Below are 26,020 nucleotides of genomic sequence, written 5' to 3'. Positions count from 1 at the left end.
CGCTCTGTATTACCTGCATGACCTTAGGAAGCTGTAGAAGCTCTCTAGACCTCATGTGTAAATTGAGGGTGCTATTTAGGTTCTACTTCATAGCATTTCACTGAGGGCTAAAGAAGCATCATAGGAATAGCCCCCAGTGTGGACCCAGTTCAGGCAAGCTTCTGGTCCTTTCTCCTTCCCAGATGAGGGTTCAGTGCAGGCTCATAGGGAAGGGGGTCAGTCCCTAATCAGGGCCTGAGTGCATATCCTGGTGACCCCTCTGTGTAATGCCCTTTCTGTGTGACCTTGGACAGGTCTCTTTCCCTCTCTGGTCTATTTGCCTCTTTGCACAAGTCCAACAGCAAAGAACCAAGGATGGTTGGGGCGGAGAGACACGTATGTGTGCGCCGTGAGCCGGAGCACCTCTGCGAGGCAGGATGGGCGGGCGTCATTCCTCGGGGCCGGGACATTGCTCACCGAGTGAGTGAGGACTTTCCGGCTCTGGCTTCTGTCTCAGCTGCCAAAATAATTATTTTCTCTTTGTCAGCGGGTCTGCGGCCAGCTTGCCTTTGGGAAAGGACTGAGCTGTGGCTGGTGGGGAAGCAGGAGGCTGATTCCTGTTCTGCCCCAGCCTCTGACTTGCTGCATGACCCCGGGACGGAGGCAGGTGCTGCCCTCTCCAGGCCTCTGCTGTCCTTCTCTGTGAAATGGGAGAGTTGGAGTCAAGGGCCATTTGTGTCCCCACAGTGAGCAGAGTTTGGGGACTGCCAGAGTCAGAGAGTCAGGCCCCAGAGATATTCTCTCTCCCATGTGGAGTGGGGGTGCTGAGCCGGGCTGTGGGAGCCTGAGGTTTAGGGGCCCAGTGCTCCACGGAGCCCAGCACCAGCTCCTGGAAGTAATTTCACCTCACCTAACACGGCTGGAAAGCGACCTGTGTGTCCGGCACTCAAATGCATTACCTTATACTGTCTGTACCACTTCTTGAGAGTGGACCCCTCCTTATCGCCTTATCACCTCCTACAGATGAGGAAACTAGGGGCCAGAAAAGTTTAAGAAATTGCCTAAAGCCACATGGTAAGGGGATGAACCCAGGACTTGAACCAGATGGTTTTTATTACAGTACTGAGCCCACTTCTTAAATACCAGGCCCTGGTGCCCCTTACTGAAGCCATAGGCACACACTTGGCTCCCTGGGAACCCTGCCCACTGCACAGCAGGTCTGACCCCTCCGCCAGTCCCCAGCACATGTGGGAACCCAGCCTTCATGTGGCCTGTGCACACCCACTCCCGTGGTAGCCATGGGCCTCATCCCAAGAGGCACTCAGCCCTGCTGGCAGGTTTCCCATTTCTTAGAGGAGGGCACAAGGTGCCCCGAGCATGGCGACCACCCAGAGCCACCCAGCAGGGTGCTTTGGTAGCTGGGACTCCAACTCGGGGCTCTGTGGCTCCCACCCCACAGCCAGGACTCCAGAGAAGCTGCCCTGCCAGGGTCTGGGTCTGGATCTGGCCCCTCTGGATTCCCGAGGGGCCCTGTGGGTGGGAAGGAGAGGGCAGTATGGCTGGCCCACTATGGAGATGGGCAGGTGAACCCACTGCCCTGGGGGGACAGGGTCTGGGGTCCTCATCTGCCCAGTGCCCCAGAGCATCCTTCCACTGCCTTCTGCTCCCTCCACTGCCTTCTGCTCCCTCCACTGCCTTCTGCTCCCTCCACTCTGAACACCACTGTCTCTGGCCCAGACTCTAGGGGCAGCCTCCCCACTGGTTTCCCTGCCTCTTCCTGTCCCTTCTAAGCCCTTCTTCCTGGCATGTTTGGGGGATCTTCTCAAACTAGACCCAGGCTCACGCGGCTCAGCTTCTAAGACCCTCCCATCCACCCTTGCGATGGTCAGCCCTGCCTTCTGGCCCTCTCTTACCTCCCCACCTCCCTCCTCCACCGCACCACCTACTCTCAAGTACTCTGCTGAGCCAGGGTTTTCTCCCTGTTTGGAGCCTTCACATATACTGTTCCCCATGCCTGGAACACTGTTCCATGCATCTTGGCCTGCCTCTCTCTGGCTCATCTTTCAACTTTACTTCCCCAAAGAGACAGCCCTGAACCTTGAGTCTATGCTGTTCATCCTTGTACTTGTTCTTTCTGGCAGATACCACTTTTAATTATGTGTTGTTTGATTCTTTGCCTATTATAAGTCCCCACAAGGGCTGATCCATGATCCTGTTTACAGCTCAGGGTGTTCGCCAAATGTTTCTTGAGTGAATGAATGAATGTCAAGTGCTTTTGTCAACACAGGCCCTTAGATCCTCCCAGAAACCCTCGGAGAGATCATTGTGATTCCATTTGACAGGTGAGGAAACTGAAACCCGGGGCGGCCAGGAGCTTACCCACAGTAACTGGCAGCTGTGGGGTGTTGGGGGCCTGTTAGGGCCCCTTGGCATTAGGCCCCTTTTCCTCTCCATCCTTCAGATTCCCCATCTGTCCAATGGGGATGATTTGATTTAGCCGACAGTGAACTTTCCAGCAGGGGGGCGGGGTCTGTGGCCGCAGGTCAGTTCTGGGGTCCCTGCTGGGAGTGGCCCCTGACCACCCTTCTCATTGCAGGAGAATGGAGCTGGAGTGAGGCGGAGGAACCGCCAGCTGCTGACCGGCACGTGGGACGCTGGTGATTCACGGGTCACTGAGGTAGGTGGGCAGCCGGGCTGGTGGGGGCGGCTTGGCCTGGATGCTCAGGGAAGGGGCAGGAGGCGTGTCCTGAGTGGAGGAGGTGCTGGCCCCAGCGCCCTGTGCCTTTGACTGTAGCACAGCCCCCACTGAGATCTCATTGGTCCTCTAAAGAACTTCTCGGGGCCTCTTAGGCCTGGCCTGTGTCTACAGTGGCTGCCCAGGAGGGGTGGGAGATGCATGTAGGAAGAGGGACAGTCTGACGTCCCCAGCCTTGGCTCAGCAGCCCTGTCTGTACCACTCAACCTCGTGGCCAGGGGCCTCATGTGCCAAGCAACATGGCAGCCACATGGGAAGAGGTGGGATGGGCAGAGAAGCCTGTTCACCGAGATGGGGACCGTGGCTGCCCCACCCTCTCTCTCCCACAGTCCCCTGAGCACCCACAAGTCTAGGGTCTAAGAGCCTGCATGCAAATCCTGGCCCTGCCTCTCATCCACCATGACCCTGTGTGGTTCCTTTCTGCCTCAGTTTACCTGTCTATCAGTTTACCAGAGGGCTGGGCACCACACCCCTGACCCCACATGTGCACCAGCACAGCTGGACACAGCAAACGCTCAGGATCTGGCATTTCCCTTGCTTCTTGCACACCTCCATTCCCACCATCCCTCCTCCCTGGGGCTCAACCGTGCCAGGATGGACACCAAGTGGTCATTCAGCCTGATGAGGCAGCTTGGGCCCCCAGGGAGCTCACGGAAGCAGCTGGAGCCCGAGGGTCCCAAGCTGAGCCTCCCAGACCTGCCTCAGGCCCCAACACCAGCATGTCTCATCACAGAGTAGCTTTTCAGGGTTGATGACACTTGGCCCTGTGCCAGAGGGCCACCCGTGTAATCCCTCTTAATTTGGAGATGAGAGGCTGTCCCAGAAATGCTGACTTGGGCCAGGGCCCTTTGTCCCAAGGCTCTGGGACCCAGCCAGGGGAGCCCGAGTCTTCGTCCTGGCGGGAGGCCCCGCCCAATGGTCTCCCCGCTGCTCTCAGCATCTCTCCTGAGACCCCAGTGCTCCCAGGTACCCACACTCAGGGCCAGGCAAGCCCTGGGGATCCTTTGCGCTTTACTCAGGCGCTGGAACCAGGGAGCAGACTCTGATCTCCCTTCCTGCCATAGGAAATCCTGGTTTCCTCCTATCCTCCTCATGACCTTGGGCGAGTCCTTTCACTTCCGTGAGAGTTCTCATCTGAACGAGGATAATTATACCAACATTGCTGAGAGGGCTGTTAGGAGGATGCTTAGAAACCTGGAATATTCCAAGTGTTAACAGCTGGGTGAGAGTCTGCTGTGTACCAGGCACTGCGCTCCGTAAATGCATATTTCCCCACACAGTAATCCCATGTGGAGGTGTGTTTAATGCCTCATTCTCCGGAGGCTCAGAGTGGTTAAGAAACCTACAGAGCTGTAAGTGGTGGAGTGGGGATTTGAACCAGGAGAGAGACCTTAGAATTAAGCAGCCCACGATGCCTTAGAGATCAGGAGCAGAGCCACAGGCAGGCCCAAGGTGGGTGCTCAGGAAACAACCCCTATTTCTGCCAGGTGGCCTTTGTCCAGCCCTCCAAGGCTGGTGGCCCTCAGGAGCCAGTGGGTGGCCCCTGAAGGCTGGTGGCCTGTCCCTCCCCAGAGGACCTCCTGGCAACTCGATCAGGCTAGGGGAACCCATTGCTAATTGTGAGGTAACCTTTGAAATTCTCCTTCACGGTGGGTTCTCTTTTCGGATGTTTTTCAAGGTAATTCATTCCCTTTCCAGAAATTGCTGGTGGAGGAGCATTAGGCAGCTGGTAATTAATCATAGGAGCGGCTTGGAGTTTATTCTTTAAAAAAAAAAAAAAAAAAAGGAGGATAGAAAGCCTTGGTGGGGAAAAAAAAAGAAAAGGAAAGAAAACCGCTCCAAGGCGAGGGTGGTAATCAATACCTCGGTGTCCTAGAAACGGCTGGGGATGGGGGTGGCAGACGTGCGGCCTTCTCCCTTCCTTCCTGGGGCTGGCAGATGGTCAGTGCCTGCAGCGTCACCAGTGAGGCTCTGCCTTTGACCATCAGCCCCCAGTATGACTCTGAGCAAGTCTCTGCTTCTCCCTGGTCTCACCTTTGACCTATAAAATGGGTGAAAGCCAAGTTATCAGACTAGGAAGGCATTTTGAACAATCCGGGGCATGTCCGAGAGCACCTGCACATGGTCGCTGCCTGGCTGATGGTTCATCAATTGAGTGCGTAAATGAATGAATGGTTTCCTTGGGTCTTTGTTAGCAGTCATCAGGCAAGGAGGGGATCCTGTAGGACACTGACTCTCTGGTTTTGTTATAATGTAGAGTGAAAGCCGCGGCGATTGGCTGGCTGTGTTACTTTCCAAGCCAATGATGAAAGGACAGTCTTGACTGACAGACTCTGGCAACAGAGCTCAGGCCCCTTGGCGGCCACCTCACTGAGGCGTCCTCAAGTTCAACTTTCCAAGAGTGTGACCTGTCTGGAGACTTTAAAAAAAAAAAAAAAAAAAAAAGCTGCTTTCTGGGGAGGTAGTGAGTTCCTCGTCACTAGAGACAATGCAAGCTGTGGCACTCAGGCAGCAGACTGGGGCTCAGAGCTTTCCTGAGTTTGGGGGAGAGCGTGAGGCTCCCCAGGATGGACACCGAGGAAGCTGTACTGGCAGAGGGGAAGGCCTCTCCCCCTGGAGCTCCTTCCCAGGGCCCGCAGGGGAGACTGAGAAAGGGGCTTGTCCATGCAGGACTCCGATGCTCTGGAGCCTGTCCCCTGGAGGGAACGAAGGTGTGCAGGGGTGTGCGTGCCAGTGTGTGCCCCTGAACAGGTGTGAGGCGATGTGTGTGATTAGCTAGGCTATGTATGAGGCTGTGAAGTGTGTGAATTCGTGTGAGTGTGCAAGAAAAGGAGAGCGCCCCCCATGTGTGAGTGCCCCCACGCACGTGTGCAGCTCCCAGCAAGACCTCGGCACCCCAGGCCATCCCCATACATGAGGCCTGGCTTCAGCCGCACATTCAGGCTGGCCAGATGGGCCCTGCTGACCACGGCAATGCCTGAGTCTAGTCCTAAGAGCGGGTGGGTGCAGCCAGGCCCCCGGGGGGAGGCAGGAGTCTGCTTGGGTAGTCCTCTGAACAGCCTGATCAACTTGGCCCAGTGTTTTCACTTCTCTCCTTGGCCTGCAAATCCAGCTCATGTATGTGGGTGTCTGTCTCTCTGTTTGCCCGCCCTCCATGTCTCCGTCTCTTTCTGTCTGATTCTCTGTGCGGGCTCCTCTCTCCTGCCCAGCTCCCCTCTCTTCTCAGTTGCAGTCCCACAGCCGCAGTCTGCCTCCTTCCCAGTTCTGCGTCATCACCTCCGTCATCCCAGGACTCCGCAGAACCGAGACCTCCCAGGCTCCGAAGCTCCCACCTTTCCCCCTGTTTGCCCAATGCTGGCAACACACAGCTCCCTCCCACCTTTCTCTTCAGGGTATCCAAGGCAGCAGCCCAGAGTCCCGCTGCTTGGAGGCTTTGAGCCGTGTGTGATGAGTCTCCCGTCTCCTACCCTGGACCCTCACTGTGCCAGCCACTCGGGATGGAGTCTGATCTCCATGCCTGCCCCTCTGTGCTGTCCTGGGCATACGTCCTGGCCACAAGCTAGAGCAGGGGGAGAGGGAGGAGGCCTGTGTCCAGTAGCAGAGGCAGCTGGAAACCCAACATTTCCCTCCAGCACTAATGAAATTCTTGCTATAATTAGAAGTGAGGTGTCCAGGAGCTGGCTGCCTGGTGGGAGCAGGTGTATGCGCATGAATAAATAAATTGTCCTTTTCCGAGGAGAGAAGGAGCCAGGTGGGCTCCTGGAGAACTGCAGGAGGGCATCTGTGACCTGTGAGGTGGGCGACGGGCCCTAGTGGTTTCCACCCATCTGGATGCCCTTGGCATCTTTCTGAGTCCCCATCCCTGGCCAGCCAGTCTTCCTGTAAGTGCCAGCTGTGTGCCAGGCCGACTCAGCCTGGCATCAAGGCTGCCACCGTCTGGCCCCAGCCTCTGTCACGGCTGCTGGCCGTGTCCTGAGCTGCAGCTCCACTGTGCTGCCCCCTCCCCGTCGTTATCACCTGTCGCCAGCCTGCACCTTTCTTCTGCGCCTGCTCCTGCCTCCAGAGCCCTTGGCCCTGTTGCTGTAGAGCTGGAACCTTTTGGAGCCTTCCTCAAGCTGCGCTTCCCCTCCAGGGATGGACGTGGCCTGATCCCCCAGGGACTCCAAGACCTCCAGTCCTCAGAGGCCCTGGTTGTTTCCACCCTAAGCTCTCCACCCTCTCCTTCTGCTCCGATGCCCTGCAGGGTGCTCAGCAGACTGCCGGGCACATCATCTTTTATTTTGTATTCATTACATGTTGGGATAATAACATATCGGATGTTTTATACTCTTCTCATACTCAGTCTTCAAAGACTGTTGCGTATCTAATGTGGAGAAGACGTTTCAGACGTCGGCTGTCAGTGGCCATGTGTGGTTCTTGGCTGCTGTAGTTGACCACGTGCCGCCTTAGCGACCCCGGTTTTCTGGTTCACACGGGGGGAAACTGAAGCAGGGGAAGGAAGTTTTGCAGATGAGAGTTTGCAAAGCCAGTGTTCTCTCTGTAAGACAAGGCTGCTGGCGTCCTGCTGTTCAGAATAAAAACTGGGCATGTCGCACTGGTCAGAAAGGTAAATCGAATCAGGCAAGACTGTAGCCCATACCCAGGTGACTGAACCTCAACCTCTCCTAATAGAGGAGAAATTATGTGAGGGGTCCATTCCCCCTAAAAGGGGTTCCAGCGATTGTGAGCTTCCCCACCTCATCCCCAAACAGCCCCAGACTGGGGTGCCTCTCACAGGCTGTGCCACAATAGGGGCCAGTCCCTGTCCCCGTCACCCCCAGCTTCTTTCCAACCCCCCTAGAAAACAGGGTTGGGGGTTGGAGCCCAGGAAGGGAGGACGCCCCTGCCCCCCACCCCCTCCCACATCATCCAGGATGCGGTCTGAATTGCAGAGGTGCCCAGCGGGTGTACCTGTGAACCCAGAGGTTCCCCACAGGGTCAGGAGATGATGGAGCAGGGCCGGCTCCAGACACAGGAGCTGGGAGAAGGGAATTGTCTCCCTGGAGCCTGGCCCTGCCCCTGCCCACCCGGAGGGGCTCCAGCCCCACCATCTGGAGCTGACTTTCCTCTTTGTCACCCACAGCCCCAGCAGCTGCACTTTGCTGCCCGCTCAGTTGACAGTCACACTCTTGTTTGCCTCCACTCTGGCACTGTGACAAAAAGTCAGGAGTTTCAGGTGCTGGCTCATCCTCCCTCTGTGGGCCCCCTGCCCCCTCCCTGCTGGAGTGAATGCCCCTTAAAGACTCAGGGAAGCTCTGAACCACGTCCACTACAAGGTCCTGGTATGCATGCTAAGTTGCTTCAGTCGAGTCCGACTGTGCAACCCCATGGATTGTAGCCTGCCAGGCACCTCTGTCCATGGGATTTCCCAGGCAAAATTACTGGAGTGGGTTGCCATGCTCTCCTCCAGGGGATCTTCCCCACCCAGGGATCGAACCCGTTTCCTTTTGTCTCCCATATTAGTGGGCAGGTTCTTTACCACTCTCGCCACCTGGGAAGCCCAAGGTCCTGGTATGCCAGTGCTAAACGGTAGCAGGAAGCCAGCAGGCACCTGGGCTGCGTGCCCTCAGCTTCCTTGGGAGGTGGCAGGGAGGTTTTTTTCTGGCATGCCGGTTCTGAATGTGTTGGGCAGGCTGTGTCAAGAAGGACTCTGAGGCTGTGCTCAGGTTGTAAGAGGTAGTATCACGTGCTGCTTGGTGCAATGCGCCCTTTCAGCCCCGGCTCCCTGACCATCACGTCTGTTTGTCAGAGGTGCCCATTCTGAGCCATGGCCAGTGGGGGTGTGGGGAGGAGGCGGTCACCTCAGTGTGGTCCCACAGGTGTCGGTCTGCCGTGGCTGCTGTGTGGACTGTGCTCAGGAAAACTTCTAGAGTCCCCAGGTTATGAGGACCACAGAACGCCCCTGGAGAGCTGACTGCCTGCCACACTCCTCCGGTTACTGGAGAGCAGGGGGGCGTGTGGGAGCCCCTCCCTGTCTCCCCTGTCTGTCTCCCCGTCAAGTGCTCCTCGCCCTTCCTCAGTTCCAGTTTGGGAAGTGGCGCATGTTGCCTCACCGCTGTTTGGGGCTCTTCGTTGCCATCCTGAGGCCTCCTTGGGGGCCTGTTTCAGTTTGTATGGGAGCATCTCTGCTGTGTAGCCTCCGTGGAATGCTCCCCAGTGCCTCTCCGTCCGGCCCACCCTTCGGTCAGTGGACAGTCTAGCATGGGACAGCCCTCACCAGGTGGTCCCTGCTGCGCTCCCTTCCCCACCCTAGTCATCCCCCACCCTTGTCACTGTCTGGGTGAGCCAACCCCCTTCACCCCCCTGTTCCCACCCCCAACAAATGCCCTAAGCTGAGGCCCCTAGATGTCCCCTGCCTGGCAGCTCTGATGATTGAGCCCAGAGGACTGTAGTGAACAAGAACTGGAAATAATCGGGACAATTTTTCTCTGTGTGTGGAAGAAACACAATGAACACTTTTGCACCCTTTATCCAGCTTAGTTTCTCCCCAGTCACAGCTCCAGGAGGGTTGTTCAAGGTCATCCCTGCCTGCCAAGATCCTCTAGCGGCTGCTTGCCCACCTCTGCTGCTGGAGAGCTCGCCACCCGTGTGCCCACTGGGGTCTGTGGGTACCGGACACAGTAGAGCGCACGCTTAAAGCAGGACAGACACGAGGAAAGTCGCTTCAGTCGTGTCCGACTGTGCAACCCTGTGGCCTGTAGCCCGCCAGGCTTCTCTGTCCTTGGGATTCTCCAGGCTGGAATACTGGAGTGGGTTGCCATTTCCTTTTCCAGGGGCTCTTCCCGACCCAGGGGTGAAACCTGAGTCTCTCTCCGGCACTGGCAGACGGGTTAATTACCACTAGCACCACCTGGGACAGACATTTTGGGGCTCAAATGCCTGCCCTACCACCGATCAAGTGGGTGAGTCTGGACAAGTTACTTCGTCACTGGTTCCCTCTGTTTCCTCATCTATAAGTGGGGAGAAACCCACCTGCCTGCAGGGATGCTGCGGGGCCGGAAGGCAGCAATGGCAGGCTTCCCTGTTGACTGTAAATAGATGCCCTGAGCGGGACACCCCCACCCCTCAGCACTGGAGCATCTGCTTGAGGTTGGCGCCTGTTAGATCCAGGACCTAGATACTTCCCTTCCCCAGCGATGCTGGCCTTCTGAGTCCTCTCTGGAGCTCTGGGGTGGGAACTGTCAGGATGACGCTTCAATATGTCTCTTCTCCAAAGGCCAACGCACACACACGGTGGGGGGTAGGGGGGGCACTTGTTTAAATGCCTGTTCTTAGACCTCTCTCTTGGAGTTTGATTCTGCGAGTTAGAGTTGGGTTTTGGACTCTGAATTTCTAACCAATAACCCATATAACACCTGCAGTCAGGCCAGTCTGGAGCACACGGATGCCGGTCACAGGGAGCTGGCCAAGAGGTAGGGCCATGGACAGTATCACAGCCTCGCTGGGTGGACTTGGACAAGCTCTGTCCCTGTCTGTGGCTGTTTTCTCATGAATAAACCTGGGGTTTAGATGATCTGTAAAGGCTCTTCCTGCTCTTAAAACCCCGTGATGATCAGAAGGACATTTCCTGGTGTCCTGTCTGCCAGGCTCCCTGAGTCACATCTGTGAGTTTCAGCCCCATTCCTTCTGGCCACAAAGTGTTCAGATCAACAGCCACCCGCCAGCCCCAGAGCCCTAGGGACAGAAAAGCTGTTCCCTGGTTGTGATGGGCCATTTAGTGGCGATTCCCCTGGGCCTTGCCGGAGGCCTTAGATCAAGAGGCATCTGCGGACCTGAACTCTCTTCCCTGAACTGAACTAGCCCCTTAGCCTGGTCCTGGCTGAGGAAGGCAGGGGAATGGGGTTGTCTGGCTCCTCTGAGGGACCTTGGCGCTTTATCAGTTAACGCACATGGAAACCTGGAGTATCAGTACTAGAAGAAGGGCCCTGTGGAGCCCTTTCTTTTTTATAGCTGGGGAAACTGAGGCCCTGGGTGGAACATGCCTGGCCAGGGAGAAGAGGGAAGCAGGTGCAGAACCAAGCCTCTTGGCTTGTAGTCTGGTCTCTGGGCCACACCAAGCCACCCACCACCGCTCTCCTTAGAAAGTCCATCTGAGATGGGTAGGCCTGCCAAGCTTGAGCCCTAAATCAGCCTCTTCAGCTCCCAGAAAGAGATGAGGGCTGTCTTAGGACAGGGACCAGGGAGCCAGCTGCTCTGAAGCACTGGGCCCTTTTGGAACCACACTGCTATACTAAAACAACCACCCCCGCTCGCCCCAAGTCTTCCTGCCCCAAGTCTTCCTGCCCCAGCCAAGGACGCCCTGTGGAAGGTTTCCAGGAATATCCACGCTGAGGGCACCGTGCTCCAGAAACGACAAGGCTCTCCCTCCCAGAGTCCCTCCCATTTTCCACTCACTGGCGCTCAGGAGAATTAATAAGGAGAGGTGAAAAACCAGCCCTTGCTCTAATAAGACCTCGTTTGAGTTGGCGGGGCCCTGGCAGGTGGCAGAGGAGGAATTATTCCCCCCTACAAGGCCTTCACTCCCTGTCTGGGATGATGTCAGAACTGGGGCTCAGGGTCTGGGCTACGATCCTTTGACCGCTGGCATCCTTCTCGCATCGCCAGCCCTGGTGTGGGCTGGGGCCGGTGGCTCTGTCCCTCCCTGGGCCCAGAGCCCAGCCGGGTCCTTGGTTCACGCCAGTACCTGGCATAGGGCTCTTGCTCAGGCTGGTCCTCCCCGCAGCTCTCCATCTGCAGTCAGGAAGGTGGTAGTATTTAGTAAGCAACTACTCCTTGTGTGGGTCTGTGCTTAGCTGCTGGGATGATAAGGAAGCAGAAGACCCCGTGGCAGCCCTCAGGAGGCCCACAGTCTAGGCCAAGACACATATGCAGAGGACAGATGAGTGATGCCCAGTGGCCCTGGCACCAGGAGGGGTTATTGCCGAGTAAGGGTTCTGGAAGACTTCCTGGAGGAGGCTGAATGGAGCCAGTAGACAGTCAAAGGCTTTCAAGGATTTCAGGTAGGGCTGGGGTGAGGCAGGAAAAGCCATAGCCTTAGGTTGCGTGTGGTCCAAAGCAGGACCCTAGATAGATAGATGGCTGTGTGTGAATGTGCTTGTGCCTGGAGTGGGGGGAGGTGACATTTGTACCAGTGCCCAGCAGACAGGCCCACAGACAGTAGACCACACCCAGGCCCTCTCCTGCCTCAGGGGGCAGCAGGGAGGCCCGTTGGATGGATTAGGGCTGTGGCTCTGCTGTGCGCTCAGGCCTGGCACACTGTGGGCTGTGCACCTGGTAAGTGGGTGAGCAGTGCAGAGTAGCTGTCCTTTGAGGGTTGTGGAAAGGAACGCATAGTAGGTGCTCAGTAGATGCAGATTGAATAAAGGCTACATGACGCGCACTCGCGCATCAGTCTAGTGACTGAGAACCCGGGTCAGGAGGCAGCAGGGACAGAGAGGTGGGGGCACAGCTGGGGGACGAGGAGCAGAGCCTGGAGTGGCCCAGCAGAATTCCTTAGCATCCTGGGTAGCTGGTGCCCACCAAGGGCTCGCTCTGGGACCTGCCCAAGCGGAGATGTGGTGGGCAAAGACCCTTGGGGCATAGCTACAGGGCAGGGGAGCCTCCCTGGGGTGCCCCTGTACATGGTGTTCAGTGCACGCCCCAGACAGATCCCCCCGCCCTAGAGCTTCTGAGAGAAGAGGAGAATGCCTGCACATCACACCTCTGTTGCTAAAAAGCAAGGAACAGCCAAGCCGTGGGGCCCTGTGACAATAATAACGACAGTGTCACAGGCGAGGCAGCATCTCTGTTGATCCCAACACCATCTTGTGAAGTAGGGACCAGTATCATCTCCATGTTGGGGATGGGGAAACTGAGGCAGGGGGAGGCCAGGAAAACAGTCAAAGTCGCCAAGTGGCAGAGCCAGGGTGGGGCTCGTGTTGTCTGACCCTCCTGAACTCCACCCTGTCCTGCCTGTCCGGGCTCACCCCTCTCAGCTCTTACTGTCCCTGTGGTTGCCAAAGCCCCTGGAGCATCTTTCTGGACACAAAGAAGAAGGAGGATGCAAACTCTTCGAGAGATCATTTGAAGTCTTTCATTATTGATCTTCACACAGGTCCTTCCGGTGCTTTCCCAGCTCCATGGGAAGATGAACGCCCAGCGGTTAGAGAATGGGCCCTTCCCCTGAATCAGTCTTTTGTAACGGAAATAATTTATCTGCCAGCCTTTGGTGCCCGGCAGTTTGATAATTCAGGTGTTGAAATGGTAATGACCACGGGGCCAGCCCAGGGAAGAGGCCAGTGAGTCAGATGGGAGATTCAATAGGAATTAAAGGCATTTAATCTCAATGCAATATAATTTTCCCAAACATGCCACCTCTGCACCAAGAATGAGCTAACTGGAAACACCACGATGTCTCCAGCGGGGGCTGATGCTGGGCTTTCTGCAGAGCCAGTGACACCGGGCCTGCCTGGCTCCCCCAGAGAGGGCCTGGGCCATGGAGCTTCTGAGAAGTGGCTGGAGCTCGGTGGGCCGTGCGTGTGGAAAAGGACACAAAGAATCAGAGAGTAGTCAGAAAATCCTTTGGGCCCCAAGGACAACTCTGCTGGGTTTTTTAATATTAATATGCATAATTTTATTTATTTATTGTTTGGCTGTGTTGGTTTTCCTGGCTGCACAGGCTTGTCTCAGTTCCAGTGAGGGGGCCTACTCTCTAGCGTGGTGCACGGGTTTCTCACTGGGGTGAAAACAGGCTCTGAGCGCATTGCTGCTGAGCACAGGCTCTCGGGCATACAGGCTTCAGTACTTGCTCCTCCTGGGCTTGAGAGCACAGGCTCAGTAGCTGTGGCGAACCGGCCTACTTGCTCCGCGGCATGTGGGATCCGCCTGGACCAGGGACAGAACCCATGTCTCCCATATTGCCAGGCAGATTCTTTACCACTGAAGCCCCAAGACACTGCTTTTTTTAGGGGCTCAGGAGGGGATCTCTTAGAGAGTAATAAGGAGAAATTTTAAGAGTAGACTTTGATCAGCAAAAAGAACTAGTGACTTGCCCAGGGTCACCCAAACAGGATTTAAGTCCTTGTCCTTGCTGATAATCATATTGCTCTGTGTGTGTGTGTGCATACTGGGGGGAGTCTTAATGACAGCTGTGGGAACTTTATATGCATTATCTAATTTAATATTTATAGAGCCTGCTTTGCAAATGAGTGAACTGTGGGATAGAGAAGTTAAATAGCTCATGCAGTCCCTGGGAGCTAGGGTCAGAATTTGAACCCGGCTCCACCTGACTTTCAAGCCTGAGTCTTCAGCCAGACACAAGACACGGAGCACTCACTCTGGGCCTTGCTGGGGAAGAGCCCCCCACCAACCAAGAAGATCAGAGAGGGCTACATGGAGGTGTGTCAGTTTCATCTCTGACAGTCAAGTATCTTTAAATCTTCAGGTCCTGAGCTATGTAAGGTCAGGTCACCGGACCCCCCAAAGCTCTTCCTCTTCATCATAAAATGAGGAGAATAGGGCCTCCTCACCAGGGCCTGGAGGATGGGTCACATAGTAGGTGCATTCTCCGGATTCAGCCAGGCTTCTGAAGCTGCCAGCCCAGCCATCAGTCAGGCCTATGTGTATTAGGGCCCAGATCCCTTCCCAGCATCTACTCAGAGAGTTCTCACAGCCAGGATGGGCTGAGCTGCAGGCCACGCCCAGACACATGGAGAGGGCAGGACAAGGCTGAGACAGAGTGGACGGAAGTGGCCCTGGTGGAAGACCATGTGCGCAGCCAGTCCTGGCCACCCAGGCATTGGCTCCAGAGAGCAGCGTAGGAGGAGCAGAGTGATGAGGCCCCCAGGCTGAATCCCACCTCTGATGGGTGTCAGGAGCTAGTGAAGCTACGGATCTATAGATGAATACAACTGTGTCGTTTCTCACCAAGCTTTCCTCAAATCCGTTGTGTCAGGGAGCCCTGCTCCCCTGGGTTCTGGCAGGGAAGGGGGTCATGTCGACAGTCCCTTTGTAGCTCAGGTGTCCCACAGAACCTCTGGGCTTTAAAATCCGAATGCACTGGGCACTGAGGTTGGAGAGTTAAGAGTTCATCCAGAAATAGGGGCAGAGGGGGGAGGACTACACAGAAACCAGGTAGCGCAAAGATGCCCTAAACGTGGAGTTCTGGAGACCCCAGATGTCACAGGCTGGAGGAGCCAGGCAGATCCCACCTGCCCCAGGGGGAAAGTGAGGCCCGAGACGGGAAGAGGCTTGTCCCCGCAGAGCTGGGTGTGGTGACTGCTACTCTGGCCCGCCCTCCCTGGGGTGGTCCCCACCTCCCTCTCTGTCTAACGTTCCTCCCATTGGCTCTCCCTAAGCATGAGCAGGAGGTGAGGGATAAGCCAGGTGTGAGAGGGAGGGTCAGTATGTCTCACCTGGGGCACCTCCCTAGGCCTTGGAGGCACAGAACCAGGGGTCCTTGGGAAGGGGTAGAGAAGGCCAGCTTCGCAGTACACTCTGAGACCCTCAGCTCCACGTCATAGCCCCATGACCACAGAGAGGTTTCTAAACTTCTCCAGGACTCAGTCTCCTTATCTGTAAGATAGGAAGGTCAGACAGCTCACGAGCCGGTTCTGTGGCTGAAAAGCGGTCACGATGCCTGGCTCATAGGTGTGTGTCGGGCCTCAGATGTCGTCACCATCATGGAGGGATGTGGGATCGGGGGCCGCTGCAGGATAGTCCCATTTTGCCAGGGGACTCAGCTGGGAATCTGCCAATCCGATTTGAGGTGTTCTTTCTTCACCAGTAATCTGATGGCATTGGGAAACCTCTTCTCTCTGTGGACCTCAGTTTCCCCATCTGTCAGTAAGACAGTAGGACTAGCTGATGTGGGAGCCAGAAGGCCAGGGGTTGGTGTTTATGGGGTGGAATCATTGCGTGCATCTGCTGCTAAAGCCATAAAAACTGCCAGGGACCTGCAGCCAGGGCTGTCTCGGAGCAGGGCCCCTCAGGGGTCCAGCGAGGTCCCTCTGTGGTCCTGGAGCTCCGCTGACCGGCTGAGGGCTCCCAGCTGCAGCAGGGTCTGCAACCGCTCTCTCCGTACAGCCGATTGGTGGAGCGTGGGCCTGCTTGCAGCGCCTGGCAGGGACCGGTAAATTGAAAACATGATGTTTCCTGCCGGAGGCCAGTGCGGGGCTGGACTCGGTGTGGCCTTGGAAAGCTGGCCTCGCTCTCAGGAAGCCCTGCTCCCCACAGCACCACCACAAAAACAGTGGAAAAGTGAAGCCTTTTCAAGTCTGTGTTTCCACTGTAAACAGGGGGTGAAAGCTGGCCCCTTGCCTCCTGGCGCTGCTGGGCCCGCCTCCTCCTCCCAGCCGCTGGCCTGCCCAGTCTTTGGAGGCACCTCAGCTGCCCCTCTGTCCCCAACAGTGCCCCTCTGATCAGAGAAGCCCCATGCCGCTAATTCACGAAGCCTTCTGAGTTTAGTTCAAGCATACCAGGACCTAGCAATCCTCAGCATCCATCCAGTGAGGCCAGTAGGGTAAAGGCAAAACCCCGGTGCACGGAGAGGCACTGCTGCTGAGTCGCTTCAGGCATGCCCGACCCTGCGCGACCCCAGAGACGGCAGCCCACCAGGCTCCCCCGTCCCTGGGATTCTCCAGGCAAGAACACTGGAGTGGGCTGCCATTGCCTTCTCCAATGCATGAAAGTGAAAAGTGAAAGTGAAGTCGCTCAGTCGTGTCCGACCCTCAGCGACCCCATGGACTGCAGCCCACCAGGCTCCTCCATCCATGGGATTTTCCAGGCAAGAGTACCGGAGTGAGGTGCCATTGCCTTCTCCGACAAAGAGGCACAGGACTCACCCAAAGCTACACAGCAAGTAAAGAGCAGCCCTGGTGCCCCCCTTCTCGCCTGAAGTGACTCCGCGTGGGAGGCTCGTGTGGGTGAGGACACGTGCCTGCACTGAGTGTCCGTGTTAGTTGCTCAGTTGTGTCCGACTCTTTACGACCCCACGGAGGGGTAGCTTGCCAGGCTCCTCTGTCCGTGGGATTCTCCAGGCAAGAATACTGGAGTGGGTTGCCATTCCCTTCTCCAGGGGATCTTCCTGACCCAGGGATCAAACCCACCTAAATCCAGCAAGAGTTTCTTTGACGTCCTTCACACAGAGAATGTAGCACCAGTAGCATTTAGTGGAAGTGGCTTATTGATTCTAAAGTCTATAATAGTGTCCTTTTTTCCTTACTGTTAAAGTAATGCATGCTTGTTGTAGAAAGTCTGGAAGTCACAGAAAAGTTAGAAGAAGAAAAACAAAAACTGCCCATCATCCTTCCAACCAGGAGTTATCCTGGGCAACATCCTGGTATATTACTTTCTGGTAACTGTATAATTTTCTGTCCTTCTCTTTTGGACTTACATCATGAGCAGTTTCCAAGGTCATTCGGTATTCCTAAAAATCATGATTCTTGATGGCCCTGAGGAGGGGCCCGGATGAGGGCCAGGGCTGCAACCCCTTCACAGGTCTGCTCAGCCCCATCCTGGCATACCCCCATCATGGGGACTTTGTGGGGGTCTCCCCCCTCGGTGGGGAGGAGAGCCCCCCCCCACTCTGCAGTTCATGGTGAAAGGTGGCCTGGCCTGGACATCCCAGGCTGGAGAACCCAAGGGGCTCGAATCTGTGTGTGACTCTGGGCCTGTCTCCCCATTGCTCAAAAGGGCAGACCAGGCTTCATCTAGCCCTCGCGCCAGTCAGCCTGCTCTGAGGCCTGCTCGCCAGCTGCCCACAGGCACGGGGCTGTGTTCTTCCCGAGGGCCGGCTCGACATCAAGTGCCTACTGTGTGCAGGTGTCGGTCAGCCTGGGCGACAAAAGGCCCCTGTTCCTGCCATGTTCTCCCGACACCTGTGCCTCCCCCACACCTGCCCGTTTTAACCCGCAAGCCCGTCCAGCCCCCGCCTCCCTGACCCCTCAGCAGTGGGGGGCTGGAACCCAGCTGGGCAGGGGTGGCAGGGATCCCGGAAGGAGCCATCTCCGACCCCCTCCACCCGCCAGCACCCTTGGTGGCCCTAAGACAGCTTTATGGAGGACGGGTCGAGGCTGTCTTCCTCTTGGCAGGTTTATTTCTTCATTTTTCAAGCCCTGCTCTGATTTTTCCATGTCTCCCCGCCCCCTCCCTAGACATGCTTCCCTCCCCTCCCCCTCTAATCTGTCAGCCCAGCCAGGAGAGAGGGCCACTGGCCTCCAGGTGATTGAATTATTGTGCGGGGTGGGGAGACAGGCCAGGGTTTTCTACGTGAGTGCTTTTGGCTTCCTGCCCTTGGAGAGGGGCTGGGGAGGGGGAGGGGGTGTGTGGTGGCGGAGACTGTGGGCCATGGGTTTCCCAGACACCCTGCACCCCCCCCTCCCCTGTCTGGACCGCAGATGAGCCCTGCCACCGACAGCGCTGGCCCAGGGCCACTGCTCTGCCACCCTGCTCTCCCCCCACGCCAGCCCTGCTCAGGCCTCGATTTCCCCTCCTGCCAAACGGGCAGGTCTCTGTCCTGATGCCAAGGGGGAGAAGAGGCGTCCAGGCAGCTGTGACTGCTGACTCACATGTGAGAAATTCTTAAACATCTGCTATCTGTGTGTTGTGGGCCAGGGACTCAGGATGGAGAAAAGAAGGGAGGTCAGCGCTTGTAAAATACCTACTCTGTACAGCAGGCATGTTCACGTGCGTGACTTCATATTTCGTCCCCTTACCCTCCGCCCCAGTCGTAACTCAAAGATAATAACGAGTAAGAATTACTGGCCTTATTTTTACAGCTTAAAAATGTTCCCAGTACAGACTCCTTCTCCCAGGAACCTTGGGTTCTTGAGGGATGAGGCACTGTCTGGGTCCTCTCTAACTCTCTGGGGGCAGCAGAAGACTCAGAAGGGACTCAGCAAATGCTGCTGGTTCTATTGAAGTGAGACCAGAGAGGTGATATCACCAGCCCAAGGTCACACAGCTAGAAACGGAGCCCCCCTTTGCCTGGCTCCAAGCCACTGCTCCTGGCCTGGGTGTTGACAGGGAGGTCTGCCGTTCCGGCTGGTATTATCTAGTTGCAAGGCTGCTGCAGCGGGTCGAGAGCTTGGAGGCTCCAGGTCTCACCCACTCCTCCCGCTGGTGTCTGTTCTCTGCTGCTCAGGCCCCCCCACACTCCCCAGCCTGCCTTCCCCCGCCCAAGAGGAGGGGCTGGAGGGGGAGCCCCCGCCCCCGCTCCGCTCCACACTCCAGCTCATGGAAATGGAAACCTCACTGGCTTCATTATCCCGGGCTGAATGAGCAGGGTTGCCATGGTGACAGCCATCTCAGGCCCATGAGGGGGCAGGGAAGGGGCTGGCGAGGCCATGGCAAGTGGGACCGGGCAGCGGGTGAGCAGGCGCGCTGGGTGGGCAGCCCTCAGGAGCATCGGCCCCTCGTGCTCCCTGCCCTCCTGTCGGGCCCCCGGCTTCAGGTCCCAGTGTTCGGTCAGTGAGAAGCAGGCAGGCCCCATCCTCCAATGACTGGCCCCTCACTCACCTGTCCTGCTGCCTGTCCATCTCTTCCTTTCAGGGGAGGGTTAAAGGTGCCTCACACCATCCTGGAGGTCAAGATCGAGGGCAGACGTGGGAGCTGGGGGCCAGGAGAGGGCAGGGCCTGTCCCCCGAGGAGGTCCACTGTGGCGCTTTGCTGGCCTCTGCTGTGGCGTGGCCCGAGGAAGTGGCTGAGGGTTCCAGCCAGCGTACACCCCAGCACTCCTGTGTGCCCTGAGTCATCACCCCGGTCCTCAGGCATAACCCTTTTACGGGAGGCTGGGGCTCCAGATGCCCCACAGGACAACAGGTGTGACGGGGGCTGTGGGGACACCAGCAGGGGATCCAGACCCAGAACAGCCTATGCCCCGGGAGGCCCAAGGCAGGTGTCCTGACCTCCGGGCCTGAGCTGGGCCTTCCCCACGGCCCTGACCCAGGGACCCTTATGCCCAGATGTGCCCTTGTTTCCGCAAGGCCTGGACACCCCCTTGCCCTGAGGCCTGTCACCCCGGGGCTTGATTTCTAAGCACACCACCATAGGGTAGGCCCTGGCCCTGCCATCGCTATGCTCAGACTGATCCAAGGGAGGCTGGCTGCGCCCCCATTTCTCTTCCGGGATCCCTGGTGGCCCCCTGGGGTGGCCTTAGGTAACGTCTGCCATTCTCCTCTGGAGCATGCGGCACAGCCAGTCCCATCACATGATCCGGAGCCATCGGGACAGCCACCAAGGGCCCCTGCTGGGGGTTACTGAGTGCCCTCAGGAGATGTCCCCTTCAGACAGTGCCAACCCCAACTCCAGTTTCAACCTTGACCCTAACCCTAAGGCCACATCCAGCCTCAACCCGTCTCCTGGCCCAGCCCACATGGGTGTGTTTCCCACGTGCTCCCGCCCCTGAGCTGCTGTTCAAGCCATTCCGTCCACCCGGAATGCCCTCCCCTCACAGCCTGCATGCTGCCAAGTCCAGCCTCCTCCCATTTCCTATTTCAGATGAGGAAACCCAGGCCCAGAGAGACATGTGACTTGTCCAAGGCGATTGGAGAATCTGGGCAGCATGGCCTGGGGCAGCGTGTCCCAGGGGGCCGGGCCATTCATTTCCCGCTGAGATGGGGCAAGGGTCCACATGACGCTGGACGAGAGCCCAGCAGCTCAGGGCTGGTGACAGTTCCCTGTCCAGGCAGGTTTCAGCGGGAGGCACCCTGACAGCTGTTCTCAGTGGGGAGGGGCCCAGGAGGGGTGCTCAGGGGCTGGCCCCAGCCTTGCTGATCCGTCTGACCATCCTGCAGCCCCGCCCACAAATGGGTCACGTGCTTGTACGCAGACAGGTGGTGAGCAGCAGAGCTCAGCAGACATGGTGTCCATGGCACTGCTGTGGCTTTGCCTCCTGCCAAGTGGTGGGGAAGGAGGCACAGACAGGAGAAACCCCAGCACCTCCCTATGACAGGGGACATCCAGAGGTCCCCACACAGCCACCTGCCACTCTGCTGCAACCAGATCCCAGGGGCTCATTCCAGAATGCAGAGTCCCCCACCCTCCAGGGGAGGCTGGGGCAGAGCCCAGGAGTCAGTGTGTTTGCTGCTTCCCAACCTGTGGGCAGGGCTTGCCTTGCGGCCTCCAGGGGCCGGACCAGCCTCAAGGTCTTGGGCCCCAGCCTTCGCGTTTATACAGAGGCCCCTGCTTGTGCTCCTGGCTCCAGGGTCATGACCCCTTGCTGATCTGCCTGGGCCTTGTCCTGCCCAGGGCCAGCCTCAGACCAGTGCTGCAGTCCTGTGCCCTCCTTCCCCTTCTCCCCTCTCATCCATTGTCCAGCCACCCAGAGCCCACAGTCTGCCACCACCGACCTCCCCTGACTCGGCGGCTGTGTCCCAGACCCGCCTCCCGGCCACCGCCCGGCTCCCCGCCCAGCGGCCGAGGGCGGCTGCTGGGCAAGGCTGTCATTTTCCCAGCTAGGGATTATAGGTTTGGGGCTGAAGGAGTCTGAGCTGGAGGAGGAGGAGCGGAGACTCTCACCCTGGTGCCAGTCCCCAGAGACACCTCTCTGGTGGGGCAGCCTGGAGTGCTCTGCGGGCCGGGATGGGGATTCCTGTAACCTGACATCCTCCCAGCTCTGCGTGTGCACGTGTGTGTGTGGATGTACACGCCTCTCAGAAGGGTCAGGCCCTCGCTCATGCTAATTTTATTTAATCCCCCCAACCATCACGCAGGCACGCCTGACTCATTTCCCAGCTAGAAAAGGCAAGACTCAGAAAGAGCTACACACTGGCCTGGGTCACACAGCAGGTTAGGGCAGAACCGAGATTCGGCCTATCCCTGGCCCTCAACTGCCACGTGCTTGGTAGCCTCTTTGCCCTGCCCTTGCCCATCTTCCCACCTGTGGGGGTGGGGTATCAAGAGAATTGGCTGGGAGATCGCAAAGGGGCCAAGGGCTGGGTACCCCATGGGGTGTGCTACAGTTACCCACTGTAGCCGCTGCTGGGGAGGGTGTTGCCAAGCCAGGTTTGGGAAAAAAGCGGCATCCCTTTTCTGTTCTGTCCTCACAGTGGCCCCCGGGGCCTGGTTTAGAAGTCTGGCCCCCTGTGAGCCAGACTCAAAGAGTGTGGCAGCGCTAGTTCTGGGCATGCAGAAGCTGGAAACACCTCGTAGTTTACAGCTGTGGGAACTGGGATGGGGTTTAATACCAGTGGAGTGATCCCAGCCAGACCCAAGCCTGGACCCTGGAGCCCCCCTTCCATTGTCCCCTCTGGGGGAAGCACATTGAGCATTTGTGTGCCAGGGACACGGGCCTGGGAACCGCAAAGGAGTCTGAGGATTTGAGTCAACACGGTGGAGTGGTTCTCTGAACAGGCTCTGGAATCAGACTACTCCCGTTAGGATCCCACCTCAAGTCTCGTCACTTCTCTGAACCTTGTGTGGTGTTGTTCAGTTGCTAAGCCGTGCCAACTCTTTGTGACTCCATGAATCACAGCACACTATCTCCAGGAGCTTGGACTCATGTCCATTGAGTCACAGTGATGCCATCCAACCATCTCATCCTCTGTCATCCCCTTCTCCTCCTGCCTTCAATCTTTCCCAGCATCAGGGTCTTTTCTGATGAGTCGGCTCTTTGCATCGGGTGGCCAAAGTATTGGAGCTTCAGCTTCAGCATCAGCCCTTCCAATGAGTGTTCATGGTTGATTTCCTTTCAGATTGACTGGTTTGATCTCCTTGCTGTTCAAGGGACTCTCAAGAGACTTCTCCAGCCTCTGCATGTGACATGTGCTCAAATGAGACAAACCTTAAAAATTTAGTACAGTACAAAAGCACGTGGTATGAGTCAAGAGACATCGCTAGTGTCCAGTTTTGTAGTTGCTAAGGGTCCTGATCCCAAACTTCTGAGCAGTGAGGACCAGAGTATAAGGGCTGGCTGTGGGGTGGGACCTGCCAGAGGGTAGAGGATGGGTAACCTGTGTCTGGGGTTGCTTCCTCAGGGGCCGGGTCACTCTGGAGCCAGCATTTCTGATACACTGAAACAGGTCCCCCACCCCAGGTCAGTGACCACTCCCAGGGCTGAGCCGGCTGTCCACTGGCCACCACTGGCCTGGACCTCTGTGGAGCTGACCCACAGGTGGCCAGGTCACCTGGACTCATCTCAGGAGCAGAGGCTGCAGGGAGGCCTGCCTGTTCTTGGGAATTCACTGCATGTCTGCCTGTCACAAGTCCCTCGATAGGGAAGATTTGTGAGTGAGCTTTGCAATTCTGTTTTCTCTGAGGGTTATAAATCAGCTGCATGCACGCCCTGATGCTGCCCAGCCTGAGGTGCACACGTGCACACTCACATCCACACTCGGAAACACAGTCTAGGTCCTGCCTGCCATTTCCCTGAGGTGGGAGGAGGCACTCTCTTGGAAAAACCCTGGCTCCCAATGGCTGCCTGGCCTTCCAGAGTCCCAGAACCATCCAGAATCAAGAGCTCAAGGCTGGGAGGCAGGATGTCCTGGTGGTTGGAGAAACAGGTCGTGGTATGAGTCATTAGCATGAATCACTAGCATGAATTTCAGGAGTCTGCCTGGCCTTATAGATTACTGTGTGCCCCTGGCCATGTTGCTTACAGAGTTCTGTGCCTTGGTCTATAAAATGGAGCTAATTGTAACATGTACTTCATAGGATGGTGAAAAGAATAAAATAAGTAAATATGTGTAGAATGCTTATTGTTGTTCAGTCCCTAAGTCGTGTCCGACTCTTTACGACCCCATGGACTGCAGCACAGCAGTCTTCCCTGTCCTTCACTGTCTCCCAGAATTTGCTCAAACTCACATCCATTGAATCAAGATGCCATCCAACCATCTCATCCTCTGTCGTCTCCTTCTTCTCCTGCCTTCAATCTTCCCAGTATCAGGGTCTTTTCCAGTGAGTCGGCTCTTTGCATCAGGTGGCCAAAGTATTGGATCTTCAGCATCAGACCTTCCAATGAATATTCAGGGTTTTCCTTTAGGATTGACTGGTTTGATCTCTTTGCTATCCAAGGGACTCTCAAGAGTCTTCACAGAGTGCTTAAAACAGGACAGACACATAATGAGAGCTCAGGGAAGTTTGGCTATCATTATCATCGTCATTAGTTAAGGATATACCTATATTTTGGCATCAGACCAGGGCTTGAATTCCAGCTCTGCCTCTTGCTAACTAACTTGGACATGTTACTGAGCTCCCATTTCTCATCTATGAAATTGACCCTTACTACCTACTTCATAGGACCATTCTGGCCTTAAAGGAGATAGAGCTTGTGAAGGATGCAATGTCAGGCCCTCGGGAAACACCACCCAGTGCTACATATGCCTCTAGGTGGAGCGTGGGGACTGGGCCCTCTGGGTCAGAGCCTCCGGATAACTCTGCTCTGGGGCCTATCTTCCTGGGGAATGTTTAGATAACAGCGGGGACTAGAAGGGGAGAATTTTAAGAACCTCTGTCTCCCTTTCACCATCAGGGGAGTTAACCACTAGCCAGAGCGACTCTCCCCTCCCTGCCCCTGTCATTCCATCCACCCCTCTCCTGAGAAGAGGGTCAAGACTGACAGGTGTGACTCATGGCTCTGCCACTCACTTACTGGGTGGCCTTGTGCAGGTCACTTGACCCCTTCATTCCCTCCAGCCAGGAATAATTGTGCCTGCTTCCCCTGGCAACTGGAGAGAGAGTTAGAGACAGAGCGTGTGGAGCACTTGGCGCAGCGCGCCCGGGGATCAGCGCTCTGCAGATTCCATCCCTGGCCCCTTTCTGCCTCCCCTCCTCTCCTCCTCCCACTCACACCCCACCCCTCCCACACCTGCTGCACGCATAGCATCTTCCCCGGCCAGACGTTTACGTATTTCTCTCTGGCTAACTGGGCTCTAAAAATCCACAAGACGCCTCTGGAGCCACATGAGCGAGCCTGGATAGAGGGAGGCGACTTCAGAAATTCAGACCTTCTGGCTTCCCATGCTGCCCCCCTGTGCCAGCCACACGAGGCTAAAGCAGGCCAGACATGAGACCCAGCCTTGCTGGACCATTGGCCGCCCGCCCCAAAGACTTTACTGTTCCCGCAAGGTCCCCAGGTGCTGTCAAACGCAGGCTTGTTTCCAAGCTGTTGCTAGCATTTTTTTTTTTTCACCTGCTCAGCCATAAAGCCCTGGAAAGCAGTGATCCAGGGATGAGTAGCTGCTTGCATGAGTGCGGTGGGGAGAGGTGGGGACTGGTGCCCACATTTTTGCAGAGCTGACATTTTTGCACCTCTCCCACCCAGCGCCCTGCCTGGGAGAGTGGGATGGTGAGACCTTGGCCGTGGATAATAGTCGGGAGCATCCCAGGCCAAGCCTTGGTCTCTCGGCAGAACTTTGGAGGCCGGACTTCTCGTTGCCAGGGAAACCAGTGTGTTCCCTGGAAAGGAAACCACAGTGCCTTTGGCTGTTAAGATGCACCCCCTCCCTCCCCCACCAAAAAAAAAATGAGTTCCCTCCCAAAACTGATTCCCCCAAAACTGTTGAGTCGGCAGCATCTTGCCTCCTCCCTGAGCCTGCTAAAATTATAGAAAATGAAATCTGCCCCGACCTTGTGCTTTTCACCTCTTTTTTAAACATTCCACTGTAGCATGAGGACATGTTTTGTTTTTTCTTATTTATCTTCCTCCCATGCCAGCTGGGGCTCCGAGCCCTTCTCTCCTCTGTTGACTGGAGCCAGAAAGGGAAGGACTTCCACATCTTTCTTTTTTTTTTCATTCAGCTGTCAGCAAAAATAAAACAAGCAGGTTTATATTTGGAAAGCAGAGGGTCTCAGCCACCAGATCACTATGTCCAGGGTAGGTCACAGCCTTGTATCCTCTCATGTGACAAAGGCTTGAAATTTGACCCACAGATTTGCAGAGAGTGGGGCTTTTGCAGCAGGCCTGTCTTTATTCATATCGACTTTTAAATGCCATTGGAGCATCATGGGGAATTCTCCACTGGCTGGGAAAGGGTAGTTCTAGAAAAGAATCCTCTGGAACGTTGCTCAAGTGGTCTCACATGGGCAGATCTCTATGCAAGGATGAAGGGAACTTTCACCCCATTTCAGAAACAACGTACCTGGGCCTCAGCAGGGTTTTGAGATTGGCTAAAGAGTGGAGTTGGGTTTCACAGCCAAGGCCACCCTGTGGGTCAGTTCATTAGTAAAGCGAAAGTCATTCAGTCGTGTCTGACTCTTTGTGACCCCATGAACTGTAGCCTGCCAGGCTCCTCTGTCCATGGGGATTCTCCAGGCAAGAATACTGGAGCGGGT

The 26,020-nt window shown here is 56.5% G+C and overlaps 1 protein-coding gene across 3 annotated transcripts in view; it reads left to right on the top strand.

The window, feature by feature from the left end:
* The window catches only part of ZMIZ1 (zinc finger MIZ-type containing 1), a 149,376-nt gene continuing 125,931 nt past the window's right edge, over positions 2,576-26,020 (top strand). For all 3 annotated transcript variants that reach the window (XM_018042217.1, XM_018042218.1, XM_018042216.1), the window contains exon 1: positions 2,576-2,656. The gene's annotated coding sequence lies outside the window, so the exon portion shown is untranslated. The remainder of the gene's footprint in view (positions 2,657-26,020) is intronic.

The sequence above is a fragment of the Capra hircus genome, chromosome 28, assembly GCF_001704415.2.
Source record: "Capra hircus breed San Clemente chromosome 28, ASM170441v1, whole genome shotgun sequence".
Lineage (NCBI taxonomy): Eukaryota > Metazoa > Chordata > Mammalia > Artiodactyla > Bovidae > Capra > Capra hircus.
This window is presented reverse-complemented; position numbering and strand designations above follow the sequence as displayed.